This window comes from Prosopis cineraria, unplaced genomic scaffold (genome assembly GCF_029017545.1).
Source record: "Prosopis cineraria cultivar Desert tree isolate PC_DT_omini unplaced genomic scaffold, ASM2901754v1 PC11, whole genome shotgun sequence".
Taxonomy (NCBI): domain Eukaryota; kingdom Viridiplantae; phylum Streptophyta; class Magnoliopsida; order Fabales; family Fabaceae; genus Prosopis; species Prosopis cineraria.
Window position 1 is genome coordinate 16080023 of NW_026555342.1, and position 17997 is coordinate 16098019.

Genomic DNA, 17997 nt, shown 5'->3' on the forward strand with positions numbered 1-17997 from the left:
TACATTTGCTGAAAGACAAATCTATTCTATTGGACTCAACTTTGCAAGACAATAATATTATTCCATCTGTTACATGGAATATCACATATCAATAAAACTTTACAACCTTATTTTTTAAAAAAATTAAATTTTTAAAAATACACTTCATTTAATACCCCATTTGTGAAAGAAAATCAAAGAGAGAAAATATAATAAGAAAGATAATATTAAAAAATTTTATTAATAAAAATTTATTTTTATTAATACTGAATCTTTTTTAAAAATATCTTATAAATTATGATGGAAAGAGTATTTTTCACTCATAATTAAATTAATTATTGAAAGTCAATATAATTTAATTTCTCACAATGTAATAAATTAATATTTAAATTTTTATTAAAAAATAATGTGTTCACATTTAATATTTGATTACACCTTGAATAAATTTTTTTTTAATACAGAATGAGACATGTGTGATCTAAGAAAGTGAGGACAGTAAGTGCATGGGGGAGTGGGATGCTGGTGTGGATAATGATTAGTTTTTTTTTTTTTGGGCCCTTTGACCTAAACGATTAGGGTTTAAACTCTTATTCCAATAAAACTCTTATTTTTTTTCTAATACAGATTGATGCTCTGCAAGAAGTCGGGAAGTCTTCGGGAGGAGGTATGAACGAGAGTGTCCACGTCAACAACAGCGACAACGAGGGGACGAGAACTCATACAAGGGGGAAAAGAGACAAGTGACCAGGTGGTATGGTACAAAGAGTCAAGGAGATTAAGGAAATGGTCTATGACTATGAGTGGAAGATTGAGCAAGTGCCCCTATTTGTTTATTTTCACTTAGACTTCTCTTTTCTTTGCCAAGTTGTTCACTCAGCACCGCCAATTTTGTCGCTAATTGCCTAATCCATCGTTATTAGCAACAGAATTTAGCGATCGTTGCTAAAATTTTGTTATTATTCCATCATTACTCTGTCAAAATACTTTACCAATGAAATTTGCCAACGAAAAATTTTATTACTAATTTTCATAATATCTTATTTCAATTTAGTGATAAAATCTGCAAAGAAAAATTCTGTCACAAAGCTTTGGATCATAATTTTATCGCTAATTTCATCACAAATTATCTTTAATTTAAATTTATTTTTTATAATATATATTTATATATTTTTTATTTAATAATTTATAATTTAAATTATTTGTATATTACTAATAATAATTTAAATTGTATACTTAATTATTCTTATTTAAAAATATAAAATAAATTAATAAATAAAAATTTTAAATATTATATATTATATAGATACAAATTATAATATAATATATAATGATAAAAAATATTTTTCAATTTAATATTAAATTTATTATCAAAAATAATTTTTTAAAAATAAAATATAATAGAAATAATTATTATATACTTACTCCGTTCAAAAATGTAAAGCATTTCTAACCGAATCTCACCTCCAATAAAATAGTTACCTACTTTCAAACTAATTCTATCTTTTTATGTTTACTCCTATTAAACACCTTACAATAAATATAAAGTCATTATCAATAGAGATATTTAAAAAAAAAAGATAATGATTACACCTCAAAAAACTAAAAATGCCTTACATTTTTAACATCAAGCTCCTCAAAAATGTCTTACATTTTTGAATGAAAGGAGAATAAATTAACTTTGCTATATTAATAAATAAATATAATGTTCAAAAAAAGTTAATTTAAATACTATATATAATCATAATTTAAATTTAAAAAATATATTTATTAATATATGTGAATGTGGTTAAGTATTATATATTTAATTTATCAATTGAAACTGAAAATTCCTTTAATAAGGTGGATGCAAAAGCATTAGGGAGTGTGAGGTTGCGAGTTGAGCGTGGCCAAAGTACAATTAAAGGTAATAATGTGGCGATGATGTGGTATTGAGGTGGCACTTGTACACTAGGTGATGAGGTGGTGGTGAGGTAGCATTGATCAACCAAGTGATGTGATAATGACGTTTTGGTCCACCTAACAATTAGCGATGAAATTAATTTGTTGAAAATTTTGTGATGGATTAGCGATAGAATGCATTCTATCACAAAGTTAAAATAGCTTATCCTTATTTCGTGACAAAAATTTTTTGTCATTATTCTGTTGCTAATTAGCAATAAAATGCAACTCTGTAGTGATGGAAATGCAAATTCTATTGCTAACAAGTTAGTGATGGTGTTTTTTACTGATGAAAATATTCTATTACTAATTCCGTCGGTAATCTATTTAGCGATGAAATTTTCACTGATTGATAATGAAAAATTCTGTCGCTAGTTAGCTTTTTTTTTTTTGGTAGTGGAGATGTTTACTATCAAGTTGTAAGAGAGATTAGTATATTTGTTGTTGTTATATATTATTGTCGTTGCTTGTGGTGCGATTGAACTATACGTGTAACATCTTAAGTTTTTCAATTTGTAAAATTTAGTGTTTCTAAGGGTAAATTAGTTAATTTAGATAAATTATTGATTTAATAAGATTTGTGGGAGACTAATATAGTTTTTAAATCCTTGGACAGCTTAAGAAGAGGGTTAGGTCGATGTTTGAGCGGGTTATGGCACAGAAGGGAGTTTAAAATTTTGGGGGACTTTCTGTGCCATATGCCTCGGCGGGCGTGTCAATGCGCCGTGGCACAGGTGCAAAATTTGCACTTATTAGATCATGGATTAGACTCAAAAAATAAAAGAGAGAAAGAATGAACTCAAGATCAGCGATGAAGAGAGACTTATGACTGTTAGGGCTTGCTTCCAATGTGATTTTGAAGGCCTTTCAAGCTTCATATACATTGGGTAAGCCTTCCTTTCTTCTTCTTCTCCCTCATTATGCAAAAATATGGATATTTAGGGCAATGAGGGCTTTGATTTTAGTTTTCTTAAGTTTAAACCAAACCCATTAATTTATTTAAGGTCTTTGAGAGTTAAATCAAGCCTCTAACCCTAAGTTTATGAGTTTTATGGTGATTGAAAATTTTTGGTAAGGGTTTGGACGAACCTTAGGTATAATTTGAAGATTTTGAGATAATGTGGGATATTGGTTAGTGATTTTAGTGTGTAGTGATGTTTAATAAGATGTTAGAGTATTTAGAAATGATTGATGTTATTAGAAAAGGAATTTGAGTGTTATGAGCACTTAGAACTTAGTGAATTCGGGGTTAACCGGAGTGATAATTAATGATTGTCACTTGATTGTATAGATTGAGTATTACTCAAGCTATATCATGCGTATAGAATGTATGGAGCTAACGCTGAGCCACGGTAACCCTTTTGTGTGACAAAAGGTTGAGATAACCATATAGTTTATTGTGTTTATTAATTATTATAATTGTATAAAAGTAAATGTAAAGTGATGAATTTGTTGTTTAAGAATTTTGTGCATGATTTGATATTAGAAAATGATTTTAGCATAAACATTGTTTATGAAATGGATTTTAAAAAATCATCGATTCCAATCAATATATATATATATATATATGATATGAAAGTAAATGTTGTGAAAATGTGGATAAGCAGTGATAAGTGAGAAAAGGCATGATCATAGGGGGTGAGAGTTCACTCGAGATATGTGGGGATGTGTGTGTGTGAAGATATGTGAATAAAAAATTCATATGGTCGGGCTGGCACCATAGGACATCCAGTGCACCATTATATGGGGCTATTACTATAAGACATCTGGGCAGTCTGCAACTCCCTAGTATCCGTTAGAGTGCATTTAGGAGTCAACGATGCCTTTATCACAAGTGTGTAAAGAGGGAAAAACTATAGTCCGTAGGTGGGATAGATTACCTTTGGCCGGGTGTTTCTACCACCGAAAGTGTGCTCAAGTCAATAAGTGATTGACCCAGGAGAGCCTATGGTTTCATGTCGGGAAGCATTAGAGGTTTGATAGTTAGATGATCATGCTAGTGTGTAATTATGTAAAATTGTTGTGAAAAGATACATTTATCTCATAAATTTGATATACTTGAGATTACATTAGTTTTAATACTTTAACATAGTTATTTATGATAATAAGCATTTGATGAACTATATTGGTTACTGAGATGTTTATCTCGCCTCGTAGTTATATTTTACAGGTGAGGGCTCCAGTAGGGGTAAAGGAAAGGAAGGAGCGTTTGAAGTGTGAAGAGTATAGTTATATAGCTCTTCCCTTTCCTCTTTTTGGGTATTGTAATGAATATTGTTAATATATAATGCCAACTTAAAAACATGACATTATTTTGGGATATCACTTGTATGGATTTGTGATAAGTGTGCGCATCTTGCTCCAAGGTTAATGTGGTGGATTCTGTGTATGTGTTGGGCCAAGTTACAATTACAAGTGATGAATTTGAAGTGAATTATATGCCTAAAATGACTAAGTTGATATGTGTGTTAGATTTTATCCACTCCTTTACGTTGTTGTGAAATGGGGTTCTAATGATCATTTTGAATGTGAATGCTTAATTGTATGTTATGATTGAATTATCATGTTACGTATAGTCCATTTGAAGTAGTCAAAGTGTCTCTAGGGCTAATGGCAATTGGCATTGTGAGTTTGACACCTTTGTGTGTGCTTTGAGGTGAAAATAAACTATTTTGGATTCAAGTTTATATCTTTTAAATGGGTGGTTATTTGAGAGTGAAACTAATATTATTAGCTAGAGGGCTCAAAGAGTTTTATGTGAACATTTGAACCACTCAAATCAGACATCGGATAATGAAATGGCACATTCTGAAAATTCGGATGGCTGTATGGCAGCAACCTGCTGTCATGACAGTGGGTGCAAGCCACGGCACGTGGTTGTTGCTCTGCAGTGCAAAGAGCCTTCGAGGGACTCGTCCTTCTATGCCATTCGCCATGATGGACAGACTAGAATTGTTGAAAAGTGGCTTGTTTTAGCCTAATTTGATGTGGTTTGATTTCCATGCTTTTGTATTTATTCTAAATTGATTTTTAATCATGGTTTGAGCTCAAACACTATTAAAAAAAGGTTTTCTTAGGATTTAATTATTTTAATTTATTATCTTTTAAATTCTTGGGTTGTGATAACTTCTTTATAGGATTTCATTTAATCCTAGTTATTACAACAGTGTGTGAGTGTTGTCTTAGTAATGTCAAAGCGGACATTACAATACGAGGGAGGCCTCTATTATGTATTCAAAACCTACTTATTTTCTTTCACTCTCTCTAATCACAACTCTCTTATCATAATCACCCTCGTCAATTTGAATGCTTCTTTAAGTCCAATCTTTGAACCTCCTTCGTATGATTGCATTGAATCAGTGACTCTCTCCTTTCAATTCACCTCTTATCTATATAATCTTTCTCCCATCCTTTCTCTCCCATCAATCTTCACCCTTAAATCAAAATCCTCACTTTTATTGTTTCCTTCACTATTTTCATTTCCATTCAACTTGTGCAAATGGTTATAGGATGGCAAAGAATAAAGAATGGTCATTGAAATTGGTCTAAAAAATAGAGAAACGGGGAAGAGAGAAGAATCTGAGTTAGAGAGAATGAGTGAAGCATGCGGGTCTTATACTAATAAAAAGAAATTAATGTTAGTTATAATAGGATGGCAGGTGTTATACGATAAAATTTTTCTTTAAGTTTATTCGGTATCTTATGATTACAAATAACTCTTGTAGCTTTTCTTCAATTAAATCACCTAGCTTGTATCTTTTGTGCAATATCCCTATCAATTTTTCCATCATTTTGAATATTAGCTCCTAAATATTTAAATTTTTTCACTTGAGGTATAATCTAATCTCCCAATTTTACTTTCAAATTACTACTGATTGACCTCTTATCAAAATTACAATATAAATATTTCATCTTAATCCTACTCAAATATAAACCTTTTGATTCTATTGTTCTTCTCCATAACTCAAATTTACAATTAATATTTTCTCTTATCTCTGCTATAAGAACTATAACATCTGTAAAAAGTATGTATTTAGAGATTTCCTCTTAAATACGTTTTATAAAAACATTTAGGACCAAGCCAAATAGACAATGACTCAAAGATGATCCCTGATGTAGTTCAATCCTGATAGGAAAGTTTTTTGTTTCATTACTAAATGTTCGTATACTAGTTGTTATGCTCCCATACATGTCTTGTATAATTTTAATATAAGTAACTCGTACTCCCTTCTTTTCTAAGGCTTTCTGTAACACAATAAATTTTTTTTTAAATAATTTAACTCAACCATAGTTGGGTTACGGCCACCTAACATATTTTTATATCAATAATTTCAATATAAAATATTTTATAATTGGCTTCAACTCACACAATATAACATTTTAGATAAATTTTTACCTCCCACATGCCATTAGGCTAAATCACATTTGTCCATCCTTATATTCTCAACAAGTAAACTAAATCACATTTATCCATCCTTATACTCCCAACAAGTAAAATAAACAATTTAGTCAATTTTCAACACAAGCCAGTTATTTGGCTTCATAATCATGCCATTTTAACCAATCTAAAGTAAATTAAATATTAAAATTACAGTCATCCAAAGTATACCAAAAATAAAAATAGTTTGAAAGGCATGATTACATTTATATATTCATATAATTGTCAATAAACAAAAAGCTCTAATATTGGTAATATAACACATTATAAATCATAAATCAAATACCCAAAAGAGACAGTGGATCTATGCCACTAAGCCTCTGAGACTCCTTCACGTGTCACTCGTGGCTCTTCTCTTAAAAATTGTTAACCACATAATGAGACTCAAAAGTCCTAGTAACCAAAGCCAATTTATGATAGTGTATATAAACAGTTAAGTGTGTGCTTACTAAGTGAGAATTAAAAATAATATAATTCCAACAAAATATAAGAAATATTACAATACATACAAACAACCATCCTTATATCCCTCACTTGGTGCTAAATTACCCGGCCAAAGGTAGATTAGCCCGAGCCCTTATAAACCACCTATTGAGCTCCAATAGGGGCGTACCATGTGCCACATAAATATAACAACAATAGCAAGTCTCTCAACACCTTCCACAATAATCAAATAAATTCATAATAATATTGCACAATTATACAATATTATAAAATTCATAATTTTCTCAATAATCACCCAATTAACATGAAGTAACACTAGTCACAAATTAAAAGCATGGTTACCTCATGGCTTTTTTAATAAATTATTCCTTATAATTTCTCTCCCACCACAATCTTCACCAATAATAATTTGCAAATAACATATTATTTATAAATATTAGTTTTAATTTTTGAAACTAATAAAATAATTCTAATAATAGAATTAAAAATATAACATAATTTTTAATCTCAATCTTAATACAAATCTAGAGTCAACACTATTAAGTAAAATTTTTAACTCCTCTTTTAATTATCAATAAACATTAATAATCTAAAAATCAACTTTTAAACTAATTTCTATTATCAAAATTTTATTTTTATTTCATAAATTCATACTTAAAATACCCAAAAATTAAAAATTAAGTCTCTGACTTAGAATCATAATCCTATAACCATAATAATTCATTTTTCATCCTAAATAATCATCTAAACCTCAATAAATCAACATATATTTTCAAATCTAGTTTAGAATTTGATCCATAAGTCACAAATTCAAAGATCATCAATAAATTTGTACTCTAGAACATTTATTATACTACTAACAACCTCATAAACTATATTTATTCAACATTAATTCATCCCTCTTTCAGATTCTAAATTTTCTATCACCATAAAATCAGAAATCAAAGAGGAAGGATGATTAAGAAAATTTTTTTAGAACACTTACTTAGTCTTGAAAAGCTTAAAATTACACTATAAATATCCTATTAAAAATTCTTACCTTAAAACCCAGCACCAGCAAAACTAGAAACTCTCTCTGCCTCAGCTCGCGCACAGGGAAGAATGAAGAAACGAAGAAGTGAAGAAAGAAGGAAGGAGGTAGGTTTTTATAAAAACTTCAGTGGGTCTCACATTTTTTTATTATTTCTTCTTTCCTCTCTCTTTTTCTCCTTTTTATTATTATTTTATACAATTATTGATGCATGCCGCGGCCGAAAGCAAATTCTCTTTTTCTTCTTCTCTTCTCTTTTTTTTATACCATTTTTTATAATAATAATTTAATAATATTTTTTAATTAATTAATTAATAATTTTTTTAATTAATTTTTTTTAAAAAATTTAGAATTATATCCTAAGTTAGATTTAATGATCATTTTCTACTAATTTACTTATCTCTAAATTTTTTTTTAAAAATTTCTATTAATCCAAATTAACTATTAAAATTTAAATTGGGATATTACACTTTCCAAAGTACTTCTCTCGGTATACGGTTATAAGCTTTTTTTAAATCAAAGAAAATCATGTATAAATCTTTATCTTTGAAATAATACTTTTCTATTAATCCCTTTGGAAAATAAATCGCCTCTATAATTGCCCTACCTAGCATGGCACTAAACTGATTCTTAAACATACTAGTCTCCAATCTCAACCTATGCTCAATTACTCTCTTCTACAATTTCATTGTATAGCTTATAAGTTTAATCCCTCTATAGTTATTACAATTTTGAATGTCCTCTTTATTTTTGTAAAGAGGAACTAAGGTGCTTCTCCTTCAATCGTTGGGCATTTTCTTGGATCATAAATCACATTAAATAACTTAGTTAACCACTACACTCTTTCTTCACCTAAACATTTGTACACTTCAATAAAAATACAATCAAGTCCATTAGCTCTACCATTTGTCAATTTTTTAAAAGCTTCCTTTACCTCACTATTGCATATCTTTTAATAAAATGACAAATTTTATTCTCCTTCACGAGTTACTAAATCCTTCAAGTTACTATAACAACCCTCTCCACCATTGAAAAGTTTAGAAAAATAGGTCTCCAATATGTTTTTAATATCACCATCTATGACCAAAATTCTTTCCTTTTCATCCTTTATGCACTTTACCTATTTCAGATCTCTTGATTTTCTTTCTCTACTCTTCGCAATCTTATAAATTTTTGGTTATCCTTCCTTTATCCTAAGGCCATTGTAAAACTCTTTAAAAGTTTTGGAACGAGCTTCACTCATAGCTTTCTTAGTTTCTTTCTTAGCCATACTACAATCGGTAATTCAAGTAGGCCGAACTTATTTGGGTTGGGTTTAATTAGGGTCAGCTTATTTGGATCGAGCTTAAATATCTTATTCCTTCTAAAAAGTCCATATAGCTAAGCTTGGCCCTAACATCTCTGAGCTTTAAGCTTATTCGAGCCGCCTTGAATATTCGAAACTTTTTAAAAATATTTTTTAAATCAATTTTAATTTTTAAATAATTCTATAAAGCATAAAATATTAATTTAATTTTAAAAAATAAAATAAAAATGAACTTATCAATTTTGTAATTAAATAGCTTTATTGCTTTTTCGTTGTTTATGTGTAATTTATTTACGAATATTTTCTTTACTTGTAAATTAATTTCTTAATTTTTTAAATATTACTCTTATCATAATCACATATAAATATTTTATATATTTTAATTAAATTATGTTATTTTAATTATGATCAAGTTATTTTCAATTCAGTCACGGTTAGACTATTGACTTAAAATTGTTATCCTGATTAATTCAAAATTTTTAATAAATTTTGGGGTAAATTGTAATTTTTATTTTTATGAATACAAGAAAAATAGTCATTATTATATTATATAAAGAAAAATTATTTAATTATGAGTAAAATATTATTTTTTGAATGATTTTTCTTTAACTTTTATATTATTTAACCCTTACATATAAGGAATTTTTACTCTAGTTTATTCTTAATTTTTAACCATGGCTAACATAAAAAATAATAAAGTAATTATTCAAGAATATCATTCTATTTATTATGTTTATTTAGTAGTAGAGTTGGGAATTTGTACATACTTGAATTTTATTTTTAAAATTATTTTTACTTTAAAATTAATATCTTATTTTATAAAAAAATATAAATTAATTATTTTATACACAAATGATGTATAAGACTTAATACTTTTTTTTAAAAAAAGTGGGTCTTAAAATATAAAAATTAATATTAAAATATATTTTACATATTATTTTGAGATATTTTATTGATTAAAAATATGAAAATATAACTATTTTAATTTGTTTTAAAAAATAACTATTGTAATACACTCAAATATATAGTATTTTAGTATAAAAACATATAAAACTTAAAAAATTAATTAATATTTATCATATTTTATATATTTTTTAAAAATTTATTTTTTTTAAATTCGAGTATTTGCACCAAGCCTGAACTCCCTTAGATTTCCTCAAGTCTATTCAAGTGGCCCAAATAGCTTCAAACATTTAAAAATGACCCTAAAATTTTCGGATGGGTTCGGGCTAACCTCTCGAGTTTGACCCAAATTACCGACTCTAAGCCATACAATACCTTTCCCAATTTTCATCATTATTGCACAACTGTATGGCTTTAAAACACTCCTTCTTATGTTTAATTTTTTTTTTGTATATTATCATTCTACAACCAAGATTTTTTTTTCTCTCATACTAAAACCTTTTGATTCTCAAACTTTTTTTGTAACCTTTCTTACCTTTTTAGCTATATTCTCTTGTAAGATGCTAGTACTTCCCTAAGGCTCCTAAATTCCTTTGGCCAAAAGATTCTGCTTGAAAATTTCCCGCCTCTCACCTTTCAACTACCACCACCTAATCCTTGATGCTACCACTTGTCAACACTTTTGAGTTTTACTCATAGTACACACATCAAGGATAAGAAACTTTTGTTGTGTCATTACAGCATTCTTAAAAGTCACTTTACAATTTTTATAAATTTTTTTATCCGTATTCCTTACCAAAAGAAAATCAATCTATAATTTTGAGATTCATTTTTGTAAGTAATGAGATACTCATCCCCCTTCTTGAAACAAGTATTGACAAACTTGAAATCATACACCAAAGAGAAATTTAGAAAAGACTGTCCTTTCATTGTTTAGCTCTCTAAAATCAAAACTATCATGCACCCTTACATAATGACTTGCCTCCCTTCCAATATGACCATTAAAGTGTCCTCCAATAAAAGCCTTTTCACTTTACAGTATGCATTAAATTAACCCCTCCAAATTCTCCCAAAATAACTCTATAAAACTGGCTTCTGCCTTAGCTTAAGGTGTATAAGTGCTAATAATATTGATAGTCTCACGTCCAACTATCATTTTTAATGAAATAATTCTATCTTCAATTTTGTTAACTTCTATTATGTTTTTTTTTTCACTTCTTATCAATAATGATGCCCACACCATTGCGTGTGCTTACTTTCCTTTATACTAAAATTTGAACCCTTGAATATCCTTAGCTTCTTCACCACACCATTTAGTTTCTTCTAGGGCTAAGATTAATTTTCATGAGTCATAACTCCAACTACCTCCACATATTTACAATTCAATGTCCCAACATTCTAAATACCACATACTTTTAAAGTTAATTTATTTATTTATTTTAACTAAACTGGCCAAACCTAATTAATAAAAATACCCCTTAAAATTGCATTAAAAAATTCCAACAAAATTTGGGGGTTAGAGGGGGCTTCACTTGTTATGAAAACTAATAATATATGTAATACATGAAAGCATCAAGACATATGTACAAACTTCTTTTATGGTTTTCATAGAAATCAAAGGCCCAGTTCAAACAAAAAGTTTGATATCAATTTTCAAACTTTGATACTGGCCCATCCAGAGATCAAAGCAACTCCAAATTAAGTAAAGCACAATGTTATATCTTACCTCAAAAGGATTTGAAAAGAGTCTAGGATATATAAATAGGTACGCTGTATGACTCACTGAGTTAGCTTTTTAAAGATAGAGTAATAACTGCGTGATAAAATAGTATCAAAGCCAAACTTGACTTTGGCTAATTGGTAGGTCCTTCTAGTAGACCATCCATGACGTGGGCATCATGAATTGGCTGGAGAAGCTATTACATCTCATATTAAAAAGACTTGGAGAGAGTCCCAGATATAGAAACAGATGCATTGTACACCTATTGAGCTAGCATTTTAGAGAGAGAGAGAGAGAGTAATGATCCAGTGACAACAATGTTACAATCAAAATATATAAACAATGGAAATTTAACAGGTTTCCATCCTCATTCATATAATGAAAACTTCAAAATTTCATGGAGACCAGGAGGAGCTTCCATTGCTTTAAAACCTACTTGGTCTCCTTCAGTATATCCATATTATATTGATTGAGAGAGAAAGTTACAACTAATCTTTTAATGCCATGTAAATAGACTTTGGGGCAAAATACTTACAAAAATTGCAGATGCTTTGAACTGACAGTTGCTGGAAATTCCCCAACTAACTTATTGTTACTGACATCCCTGCGACAGTTGAAGGGATAAATTAAAGTTCTATTAAAGGAAAAGGTCTAGAACTTTTGGTGTGTGAGTAGTTTACTAATTGTTTTCATTAAGCTATCATCAACAGTCATGCATGCAATATTTGAGGTGGTATTCTAGAACCAAATAATAGAATTCTAAAAAATGACAGAAATAGAATATTATCCAGAGAGAGACGATAACAGTTAGTGAGATTACCTAAATGCATCAAATGATTCACTTGGAAAATATTTATAAATTACAAAATGCTAAATTCTAAAAGGCTAAAATAAATTGAGAGAATAAGGGAGAGATTCTGGCAATATTTAAAACGTGTAAAATGCCCAATCTAATTTTCTTGGAAACTCTTTTTAGAAGCTCAAAGTGGTTTCAACTTGAATGAGTTTTTCTCCCCATAGTACTTTTATCAAGTTCATGAAAGTGGATTCAGATATATTGCATTCGTGACTTGGAATATTGCTTACAGTACGCGGATGAATTGTTGAGGTACTAGCATAACTAATTTATATGTCTAATTTTCTTTAAAAAAAGTCTTTGGAATGATTAATAAGGTAACTTCATTTTGGATATATAGCAGGTGATTTAAGTCAAATATTTATTTTGTCCACCCTCAAATTTTAATATATGTCAAATTTAAATTTTATTTTGTCTAACGTCACAACATTTTTACTTAAATTGATGTTTTTTAAATGTTGTTATCTCTAGTACTCATTTTTTTAAATAAAAAACCATGCGTAGGATTAAGTCTAGTTACTAGCACAAAAGGACAAAACTAGTAAGGCTCTGTAGACCCAGACTTGAGACTTCTCTTCGTGAGAAAAAGGTGAAGCTGCTGCATGGGATAAAACAAGAACATAGTCTGGAAATGAAAATCAGGTGGGCTTGCCCATATGAGCTAGACTCTCATGGGTTCAACCCTTAAAATCCTCGAGCTCTTGAGTTTGATTTATTAAAAAATGGGTGGTTTATGAAGTTTAGCCTTATTTGAATGGTTCATGGTCAGGTTTGTAAGTTCATGTTATTTTTAAAAATTTTAAAAATGACAAATTTGATAAAAATAAATAAATACAAATTCAAATATAGAATCTTAATTAAATTTTAAAATAGAGATAAAAATCTTTAATCCAAATAAACGTTATTAAATCTAATAAATATAAAAACTTGTGTCTTAAAAAGTACAACATTAATCAAAACTAAAAAATAGGTCTTACAAAGTAATGGTGTTTAAAAAATTAATAAAAAATCTGTCAACATTATGTTAAAATAAATAGCAAAAGAATTTACATTGATAATACAATACTTAAATTGATTCATTTTTAGTTTTACAAACTCTTTTCTAGTTTCAGAAATATATTAACTAAGACAAAATGGCAACTTTGAAGAAGATGAAGAAACAAAAAGAAAAAAGAAAAATGGAAGCAAAAGAAGAAGAACAAAAGGTGGGGGAAGAAAATGATTACTGGTCTGAACAAATCTAAATCCTTGTTTCTCTTTTGAGTTTTGATGACATGAGGTAGAGGCACCTTAGCACTGTGATAGAGGTGAGATCAAAATAAAGGCCAAGATAGAGGTGATAGGGAGGAGAAGTTGAGATCATGAGGAGAGGCCAAGAGGCAGAGAAAATTCTGAGACTATGTGAGGGAGAGCACCATGATCGAGCACGCATGACGTCACCTAAAGTTGAGAATCATGGATCGTAAGACAAGAGGTGAAAGCACCATGAGTCCTTTATCAAGATAGAGAGCTGAGAGGGAGAAGAAGCCAAGATCATAAGGAGAGGTTGAGAGGAAGAGTAGATCTATGAAGTCGAAAAGTTTGTGTCATGAGTATGCTTAAGATTTCCTTTTAAGTGCCAAGCCAGATGGTGCATTTGAAACGGGAGAAGGGGAAAAGGGGAAAAATGGAGCTTGGAGTCCACCTGAGCTTTAGGCTTTTTTTAGAGTCTATTAAAGTTGGGCCCTAAAGCCTAATTCCTCAAAAACACCCTAATTAGCCTTGACCCTCAAGGCTTGGCCTCTATTTTAGATTGTAATGGAATCCTCACCTTGTTCAATATTATTCATTGTATTAAAAAAATTATTATTCATTATTACAAAATAATTTCAGATAATATCATGTAAATTAATAAAATTCAATAATAATACTTTATAAATTTATTTTTTAAAAAATATAAATATAAATTTTTAAAAATTTCTTTCATTTAATATAATTTTAAATCTATATATTTAGTCACTACATTACAATCATTTTAATTCTCTCTCCATTTAAAGGTTAATATTAAAAAAATTATTAATGAAACCTTATTTTTATCAAAATTTTTTATATTTTGAGACAACAAAATATCTCCAAAATTGATTTATAATTTGGAATACAGAGAGTATAAAATATTTTTGAATAAATTGCACCTCAACCAAATTAATTATTATTAGACAAATTGGCCAACTAACAAAAAAAAAATTCTTGTACCCAGAAAGTATGGACTAAATTTTTAAAAATTTAAAAGTGTGGCTGGTTCTTATTAACATACAAGAGGTTTATTATTAATCTATTAAGGGTTTATCATTAAAAATTTAAAAATTTAAAAAGAATTTATCAATGATATACAACGATATATCATTCACAAATAAAATAAACTGAGCATAATGCTAAATATAATAAATGTTAGGTTATTTACTTAGTTTAATCTTATAATATGAACTATATCTGCAAGAGCTCATTAATTGTTTTTAAAAATTATATATATTTTTTGTTTATCCTTATTTAATAGTGTTTGAATTAAAAAAATTATTAATTACATTCTAAGTAAGGGTATTTGTAAAAAAATATTATTTATTATACATAAAAAATAAAAATTATCTATATTTTTTAACACGATGTTTGAAAAAAACATCTTGTAACATTAAATAATATTAAACTTAAGGATAAAGTAGGAATCAACTTTAATAAATAAAGACCCCTCCCGCCACGTTGACACGCATTGTGGCATCAAGTCACCAGAGTTTCCGCATCACACATTTCTTTTTCTTTTACCTTCGCGTTGGACTCCCTTTGCCTTCTACTTCTCGATTAAGTTACCGAATGCACCACCAATCTTAACAGCGAAAGTTCCAAAAACCTCCGAAGTCGGAAGTCTCTTCTCTTCTTAAACCTCACGTCCATTGTTCTAATTAAGCTCACTCATTTCTATATAAACCACAATCTTACCAGTCACTCTCCGTAATTCATATCTTCCTCTTCTACTCCTTCAAACTAACCTCTTCAACTCAGAAGGCTCACAGCCAAATGGGAAAGTATTCTACCGATGAGTGTCTTCAACAACGGCTTAACTCTCTCGCCTTAGACCCAGAACACCAACCTCAGCCCTCCGACAATGTCCTTGTTCCACCCATTGCGTCCTTTTACAATGAAAGGATTCGACCAGTTCTCGACGCTGTTGAAAACCTCAGACACCTCAACATCACCAGGGAATCTGCACGAGGGTGCCCTTAATTATGAGACTCCAGAACCACCCTGCGCCGGAGCCGGAGCTTGTGTTGGAGTACAATGACAAAGCTGTATCAACAGATGAAGAACATGTCTCTGATGCAATAAGCGAAGCCACTGTAGAGCTTGCTGGCAAGTCAAAGGGGATTTGCAACACCCCTTTGACCTTGGTGGTGAAGAAAAATGGTGTTCCGGATCTCACCATGGTGGATCTCCCAGGTATAACTGGAGTTCCAGTTCATGGACAGCCTGAGGACATTTATCACCAGATCAAAGATATAATCATGGAGTATATCAAGCCAGAGGAGACTATTATTTTGAATGTTCTATCAGCTACTGTTGATTTTCCAACCTGTGAATCCATTCGGATGTCACAGAGCGTTGATAAAACAGGCTTAAGAACTTTGGCTGTGGTAACAAAGGCTGACAAAGCACCAGAAGGACTGTTAGAGAAGGTAACTGCAGATGATGTGAACATAGGACTTGGTTATGTGTGCGTGAGGAATCGAATCAATGACGAGACCTATGAAGAAGCTCGAAAGGAGGAAGCTATGCTGTTCGAGAACCATCCTCTTTTGTCCAAGATAGATAAATCCATGGTGGGTATACCTACCCTGGCTGATAAACTAGTTGGGCTTCAAGCTTTAATTATTTCAAAGATACTGCCTGAGATTGTTAGAAAAATCAACGAGAAGCTCAATTCTCAGCTTTCTGAGTTCGAGAGCATGCCAAAGAACCTGATTCTGCTGTTGATGCTATGGCTGTCTCCATGCATGTAATTGGATTGGTGAAAGATTCACTCAAGAAAATTCTCATCAGAGGAAAATTTGATGAGTACCCAGAAGACAAAACCATGCATTGTACTGCTCGCTTGGTTGAGAAGCTGAATGATTACTCAAAAGATCTTTATGAATGTCCTGAAAGTAATCATGCAGAGAGTTTTCTCATGGATGAAATAACACTTCTGGAGGAAGCCAAGTGGATAGGCCTCCCAAACTTCATGCCTCGCACTGCCTTTCTTGCTTTATTGCAGAGAAAAGTGGGAGGAATTGCATCGAGGCCCATTCAGTTCATTGATGATGTGTGGGACTACTTGGAAAAAGTGGTGATTGAAGTCATCAACCGACATGCAGAACACTATTACCAGCTTCAGAGGTGTACATGCAGAGCAGGAGAAAATCTAATTACTAAAATGAGGGAGCATTCAAAGAAGCATGTAATGGAGGCCATTGAAATAGAGAAGCTGATAGATTACACTTGTAATCCAGATTACATGGCTGAATACAATAGACTAATGGCTTGTCAGGCTTCTTTCAATGAAAATGTGCGTGCTGGTTGTGGAATTATAACTATTACAGGCCTGGAAAGTCTTGGAGATTAGGGTTGATCATCTGAGACAGTACATAAAAGTGCTTGATCAAGCTTATGACTTGAAGATGAGAATGGTAACTTATTGGAGGATTGTGCTGAGGAGGCTGATTGATACCATAGCCTTGCATTTGCAGTTCAGCATTAACAATATGGTGAATAGGGAATTGGAGAAGGAGATCACCGCTTTTTTTGTGTCTCCAAGTTTTGGAGGAATCGAAAGCTTGTTGGAGGAGTCACCCTCTATGGCTAGCAAGCGTGCCATGCTCAGCCGAAGTGTTGAAAATCTGAGGAAAAGCAAAGAGGTATTGTCCAACCTTATGGACAGAATTTCTAGCTACTAAGATTAAGTTATGTGACTTGTGTGTGTCTTTCTATATGCCTATATATGAGTCTGAGACTCAACGTATTATTAATGATAAATTTGGGAGTGTTTTTTAATCTTTTCTTATTTCCTCTCTAAATTGATGATGTGTCATTCTAGTTTGCTTATCCTGTCCCGCAAATTAAAAGTATAGCATAAATGCATTAGCTTCTTTGAATGTTCTAAACTGACCCTTTAGATTTATACATATGAAGCAACAAGTAAATGATGCCAAGGAAGACAGTGGAACAAATCACAAATTGGTTATTGAGCTGGAAGGTTACAAATGTTTTCCTCTTGGAGTCTAATTATCCTAGAGCTAACAATAGTCTTCTTCCAAAACGTCCATAACCATTAGTCCATTGCATGATATTGTTTCAATGGACATCAAGGCCAATTTTG

The 17997-nt window shown here is 30.5% G+C and overlaps 1 pseudogene; it reads left to right on the forward strand.

The window, feature by feature from the left end:
- Positions 1-15573: 15573 nt before the first annotated feature.
- On the forward strand, positions 15574-17650 carry LOC129287157 (dynamin-related protein 4C-like; annotated as a pseudogene).
- The last annotated feature ends 347 nt before the right edge of the window (positions 17651-17997 follow it).